Below are 7,750 nucleotides of genomic sequence, written 5' to 3' on the forward strand. Positions count from 1 at the left end.
CAGAATTAGTTAATAGCACCTGTCTGGTGGACTTTCTAGGAGATTGTGCATGTTGTAAATAGGAGGACCATGAAGCATGGCCTGCCACCCAGAAAATGTTCTTTTATGGTTATCTGCTATTACAGGAAAAAGAAAACAGGATTTATATTGTAATCCAAGCAGCAAATACCTTAGCAACTTCCAATTAATGTCCTATCTTTTCCCCAAACACCTCCTCAGTTCTGCCCAGCAGCCCATGTCTTTTTCCATCTTCTCTAGAACTCGAAGCTCTCGGTCTGCCCATCCTCCTTCTTCTTCCTTAGCCTGCTTCTTTATCCTACTAAAGTCCTGGGAGGCAGTCAAGTCATTCATCTACCTTGAGTTAATTTCCTCACAGCATCTTTTAAAGAAAAAGGGATGCTCTGCTTTTTTCACTCTCTCAACACAATAGAATTGTCCAATACTTTAAAAGACATTTTTTTCCTTGATACTCTGATGTGGTATTCCCCTCTGTATGCTGTGAATATGTTTTATTACCATTGGTTAATAAAGAAGCTGCATTGGCCTATGGCATGGCAGAATATAGCCAAGCTGGAAGAGATAGAGAGAGAGAGTAGGTGAAGTCAAGTGGCCACCATGTAGTTGCCAAAGGAAACAGATGCCAGAACCTTACCAGTAGGCCACAGCCTGTGATGAATCTTTGATTAATAGAAATGGGTTAGTTTAGGATATAAGAGTTAGTTAATAAGAAGCCTGGGCTAATAGGCCAACCAGTATTGTAATTAATATAGTATGATTATTTGGGTCTGGGAGAACAGGAAAGAATGAGCAGCCACCATTTACAATACTCAAGAAAAATTTTCTTTAAATTTTAATTTAGTTTTTGACAAATAAATACATATGTATAATGAATTTTAATCATATTCATCCCTATTATATTCTCTTATCATCCTTCTATTCCTTCTGAACCTCTTTTCCTTCCCAGCAAGTCCCTCTCCTAATTTTATGACTTTTTAAAATAACCTGCTGAGTTGATCAAGTTTGCTCAAATGAGCACGGGTGCGGGGTTATTGACGAGAAATTTGCAGGTGGCTACACCACCGAAGAAGATGATTCCCTCTGCCCCATCAGCCAGTATTTCCTCAGCTAGTGCTGGAATAGCATAAGTGTCAATTATAACTAGAATTGAAAGTTGCCAGAGTACAATCTTTTTAAGGGCCATGAACCAGAACCCAAATCACAACACAGAGACTTATTATTAGTTTTGAATGCTCAGTCTTAGCTTAGGCTTCTTTCTTGCTATCTCCTACAGCTTAATTTAACCTGTTTCTCCCATCTGTTTTTATTATTAAAATTTTTTTCACTTTACATACCTACCCTAGTTCCCCTTCCCTCCCCTTGTCCTGCACCCCATCCTCCATCCACTCCTCAAAAGTAGTCAGGTCTCCTTTAAAGAATCAACAAAGTCTAGCATACCAAGTTGAAGCAGGACCAAGCCTCATTCCCCTGAATCAAGGTTGAGCAAGGTATCCTACCATAGAGAATGGGCTTCAAAACATCATTTCACCTGCATTTTGCCTTAGGGCTTTTCTTCCTGTCTGACTGACTAGCAGTTGCCTGGCTGGCTTGAAAGGGTGTCTTCTTTTTTTTTTTCTCCCTCATTCTCTCTTCTCTCTCTCTCCTCGGGAGCCGAGAAATCTCCTCCTGCTTATTCTCACTGCCCATCAGGCCTGCCTATCCCTCTATTGATTAGCTATTGGCTATTCAGCTTTTCATTAGACCAATCGAGTACTGTAGGCAAGCAAGGTAAAAGAGCAGTACATCTTTATATAATTAAACAAACGCAACATAAACAAATATAACACATCTCTGCATCATTAAACAGATGCAGCACAAACAAATGTAACATAGCTTTACCTTGTGAAACCGATATTCCCACTACATAAACAAATGTAGCACATCTTTACCTAGTTAAAGTGATATTCCTCAACAGTCTTACATAGAGGTCTTGGGCAGGCAATCACAGGCTGCTGTGAGGGGCCCAAGTACAAAGGCTGTATCATGTCCCCAACACCATGCTTCACAGCACTTCTCTTCATTCCCTGGCTTATACAGCCTTTCTGTCTCATAGAAAGTGTTTCTTACTTCAACATTCTAGAAGGACCGAATTCCAGGACCTAGTGTCTCACAGTGGGCATTCTCCATACTTCACATCCATAGTCTACATTCAGACATTTGGTGCTTTCTGAGACTTTTGGTAGTAGCTGGATGCAGTTTAGACAACTCTATGAAAAGACTCAAAACAGTGTAAGTTCAAATATGATGGGAATTAGCATCCTCTGGTGTTCAGGTCTGCCTAGGGATTTTAGGACTATTTAAGCAGAGACAAGAAACCAGGTTCCTTTTATCATGTTGCTATGCATTTCTCTAAATGTAGTTTCTGTCTTTTGATCCACAATGGCTGTTCCAGTGTCGCCATCATAACCACACCTTCATCAATAGAAATGAAGAAACAAAGAAGCAAAAGGCATGAGAGCAAACCTGGGTATAAAATCATGTTACATCTCCAAGGACACACCAGAGGAGGAAACTAGGACATATTTATCCAATCGATGATTGTGTACCATGGACATTTTTTTAACCTTTTGTCAATTCTTTGTGAATCTCACATCAAAACCTCATCCCATTCATGTCCCTGTCCTTTCTTATCTGACCTCTGTCCTTGCAACCCCCCCTCACCCAAATAAAATAAAACAAAATAAAATTTAGGAGAAAAACAAAAATAGACAAACAAACAAAATCCAAAATATCCTATTGTTGTCCTGTGTCGTGGAAGTTCTGCAGCTTTGGATCTGCACGTCTGGCCCCTTTATGTGCTCCAGCAGTGCATAGTTGAGGTGGATGATGCAGCAAGGGCAGGGAATAGGGGAGAGGGGAGGGAATTTCTTCCTTGCTCACTCCAACATATGGCAAGGATGTGGGCCCATCTCCCTCGAATGTTTTTGGGGCTGGATCACCTGCATCCCCATGCACAAAATTTTAATGCATTCATAGAAGAAAATGGCTACTGGAGAACAAAGAATAAAGTACCATGTATAGATGATAAAAAACTGATATTTAGGCGGATCTCTGTGAGTTCAAGACCAGCCTGGTCTACAGAGCTAGTTCCAGGACAGGCTCCAAAGCCGCAGAGAAACCCTGTCTCGAAAAAAAAAAAAAAACCAAAAAAACAAAAACAACTGATACTTTTATGATTGACAGTCACATATGGAAAGCTCTTACAACAGGAATCTACCTGCCCCCTGACATTTTACTCTCAACTTTCAACCAAACAACTTCAGTCAAAGTACTCTAAATAACCCTCAGAATAGAACAGAGACATCTGAAAGGCCGAAAATCACTTGGGTTATTTCTAAAGGTCAGATCATATAAACAAAGAATGGAAACACTGAGTTAAGGTTTTCTGCGCACTCCAGCTTCATCAGCTTTAAGTTTAACAATTTAAAACTTTCAGTAACTCAAAGTTTTGAAACGAGTGGATTCCTGGTCTCAGAATGCATATCTTCTCTCTCTGAATGTTTAAATGAAATATTTATCACTTGTAAATGACAAAGGAAATCAGTTTCTATTCTGTTTTGTTTTCATTTCTCGTGCCCATGTTTTGTGATTGACAATAACAGTAACACTGCTGAGCACATGTGGCTTGCCACATGTCTTCAGAAACCTGGGGGAGTAGTATTTTCCTACATGAAATCCTTGGGCTGGAAACAAGTACAAATATGAAGTTTCACAAACTCTTAAATCCCATGCAGTATTTAAACTGGCAGGTGTCTCATAAAAAATCGAAAGGGTAGATAAGCCAGCACTCGATTCAAACAATGGCTGCAGAAGGAAGAAGTGCACACTAGATATATGAGAAAGCTAAGGGTATGGAGTATTTAAAGGTGGCAATTTTCTCTGAAAGAAGGACCACATTTAGATCTGGTTTTTGGCTATGTAGAAATGGAAGCAGAAAATTCAAAATATTGGTAACAACAAATAGTTCAGAGTTGAATTATTTAGGAGTGGCAAATGATAACCAGCGGAGTTTCCACTAATCATTTCCTGAAAACAAGAAAAGAAATTGATTAATGGAAACTCTCAACAGATTTTTATTTGTCAAATGTGTGCGGATGACTACTCCATTGCATGTAAGAGAATGTGGGCTGAGGCAGAAGGCTGAAGACTCAGAAAGCTCCTGCAGGCAGCATGCTTACTGGGTTCTCATGCAGGCGCAGGAAGATGGAGCCAGGAGGATGACAGCATAGCACCACATGGAGGTTGTTTTCTGAGGCTGTGTTTCTGGGCTGATTTACTAGGTGGCGATAGAATCTTAAAAATGAGCTTGCACATTTCCAACACTGTCTCAGCACCATGTTTTTCACAAATACACTTTTCCTTTCCAATGTTTTCCCCTTTCTCTTACTTTGACTTCTGAGGCTTTCCTCTGAAATTCTGTCATCTCCTCCATTCCAATAATAGAAAAACTATCAAAACCCAAGCTTCTCTTAAAAAGAGGCTTCTGAAGCCCCCCTCTCACATGATTTGTGGTAGGGAAGACCTTCAGTCTTTGGCTTCTGAACTCCAACACTATAATTTATCCCTTTCTTATCTCCAATTCCCTCCTGTTGAAACATTAAAGTAAACCTGTCATCAAGTAAAAAAATAAGCCATACTTCCTTTCAAAGATTAAGACTCCTTGAGACCAATTAAAAGTAACTCATTAAATATTTTTGTAAATCCAAGTCATCAACTTCTATAACCTTCATCTTTCTGTCCTCAGATGCTAAACCTCAAAGGAAAGTGCAATTGTAGTAGATATTATAAAACTATGAATAAGTAAATATAAACACAAGTACTTGGTAAGCAGTTAAAGGATATACAAGTACTAATTGTTATTATTTTCCAACACTATTACTGTCAAAGCCCAAATGGGAAGTATCACACATGGGAAAAAAGAAAATTGAGTAGACTCCTGTTTGTTTGTTTCTTGGCCCTCTTAAATTGTGCCTAGATATATATCATATAACTTACCTGCTAATATTACATGGTATACTTGCATGAAGCATTGTGAAATTTCAAAGATACAATAACAGGGCACATGTCACGCTTTGTAAAATTAAGAGACACATATGGTAGTAAAGCACAAATAAAAGCTGGGAAAATGGTTCTCCATGTAGGAGAGATCTGTAGAATGTGGCATTTAAAGTAATGATTAACAAGCTTATTATATTAGACAGAGACTCTGAGATTCTAGCAGTAACCCAAGGTCTCCAAAGAAGATTATGGATCACCATGATATCTCTACCTGGATTACGATGATGCTGACCACTGAATGAGATGTCCCAGTACAACACCTGCTGCCAGGACCCAGTCCTGTTGTCAGAGATTTTGTCTTGCCTGGTTTCGGCAGTCATTAAGTCCCAAAGAAATTGCACAGACGTTTACATTAGTTATAAACTGATTGGCCCATTAGCTCGGGCTTCTTATTAACTCTTATAGCTTATATTAGCCCATCATTCTTGTCTGTGTTAGCCACGTGGCTCAGTACCTTATTCAGTGAGGCAGTCACATCTTACTTCTTCTGTGCCTGGGTCACACCTGCAGACCAAGCTTTCTTCTTCCCAGGATTCTCCTGTTGTTGACACACCACCTCTACTTTCTGCCTGGTTGTTCCACCGATACTTTCTGCCTGGCTACTGGCCAATCAACATTTATTTAAAATATCTGACAGGATATAGACCATTGTCCCACAGCAGTTCCCCCTCTTTAAAAAAAAAAAAATTGTGAATCTAATATTCTTTGTTTAGCTTTTTTTTTTTCACCATTAGCCATAACAATTTATAACCAACATTTTAAACAAAAGAAAATATCCATAGTCCATTTTGAGGGAGAATGTGGGCATAGTCCCACAGCATGGTCCAGACTGGACAAACAGCAGGACGTTGGAGAATTGATTGCACCACTTTTGCCTAGACAAAATAAGGTCAGTCTTTTCCATGTCCCTCTTCTACAGGAAAAAAAAAATGCCTTATGGTCCTGGCTAAGACTCTAAGACTGCTGTTCTGGATATTTCTGCTTCCATTGCTATGGAGACCTGAGTATGACTTACTGTGTATGGACTCTTGTCCCTGTCATTTTTAATAGATTCAGAAACTACTTGGTCTGTACTCAGATATACTTTATTTATCCTTTTGTGATCTCTAATAGTGTTGATGGTTAGGGCAGGTATAATGTCAGTTTAGCAGCAAAAGATATTCAGATCCTTCCACAAAGCTATAGCCAGTTTGTTAGATCGATCATTCTAAAGCTACTAGTTCTCTTAAAAAATGTTTTAATGTCTGAGGATATAAAAGTTTATAAGCTTTGAGGGTCTAAAAAAATTGACTTAAGATGTAAATACAAGTTAAGATATGGAAAATGTTTCTGATTTCTTCTCCCCTCTGTAGTATAGTTCTGATAAGCTGATAGAGCAAGGACTACTTACTGTTTTGGTCACAAGCTCAAGATTTTAGATTTATTCTAGTTGCCATTTAAATATGAACGAAATGGTGTTCCTTATCAGGCCAAAGGCATCTTTGTCCAAATCATACATAGTTCTCTGGACAGCAGAAAAATATACATGCTTCTAACCGAAATCTGTAGTTTTTGCTAGGTCTCAAAGGTATGAGTCCATTACTTCTGCTTACAGTTACCCATTATCTGATCTTTTTCTAAATTTTAATTTCTGTTCCTAGTTTAAACTTATCTAGTTTAAACAATAGACTTCCACTTGGCTGGCAGACGCTATCTAAGCATCAGTTGCTGACTACAACCTGCTCTGAATGACTGTGAGCCCTGGACTTCCTGAAAGCTGATGTGGACCAGTCCAGCTGATATGAATATTCCCTGTCTCTTCAACAGAGTCTGATAAGTGTCCCATTTCCTGAATTTCCTCCCTACCTTTGGCTAGCCTTTCAACCTGCCTGGGTCCTGATAATGATGCCCTTATGTCAGCTTGAAGAAGTTGCAGAAAAGAACACGTCCTCCCATGCTTCCTGCCCAGAATAGGTTGAAAGGCTGAGACAAGGGGGGATTCTCTGGCATGTGGGACAAAATAACTACCTATAGTGACTGTTGATATACCAAAAAAATAGGCCCAGAGTTGTCAATTAATGGATTTATTAGTTTAAGTAGTTCTTGGGTCTCAATAATACCTCCTTAAAACCATGAGCAAACAAGACCCAAGATCGGGTCCTGCCATCAGTGCCTGTGAAAGGGAAGATGTAGGAGCAGTCATGATAACCTAAATAGAAACAGACCACCCAAAGGAAGTTCTTGACTGCCATCCAGTATCACCTACCAGTGTAAGACTCAGCCTTCTATAAATTTAAAGGAGGCCTGAGTCCCTGTAGTTTACCCTGAGGCAAAACTTGGTTGCAGGAAGAACCACAAACTGAGATTACTGGAGCACCACCCAAAAACAGACCATCCAAAGGAAATGCCTAACTTTCCAACCATTGTAGATAGGATCACCTGACAACAAACTCACCAGGATACCCCTAGACAAATGTGAGCCAATCAGGGGTCTTGAACCTTAGAAATCCTTCACTCCCACCTTTACTACTATAAAAACCCAACCCTAACTGAGCTCAGGGCTTTCCATTTATTCCAATACATTGGACATGCTAAGAGACTAAGTTTAAAAACTTGTTTAAATTAAAAACTCTTTGCTTTTACATATGGGACTCAG

Source organism: Microtus pennsylvanicus, chromosome 1 (genome assembly GCF_037038515.1).
Source record: "Microtus pennsylvanicus isolate mMicPen1 chromosome 1, mMicPen1.hap1, whole genome shotgun sequence".
Classification (NCBI taxonomy): Eukaryota; Metazoa; Chordata; class Mammalia; order Rodentia; family Cricetidae; genus Microtus; species Microtus pennsylvanicus.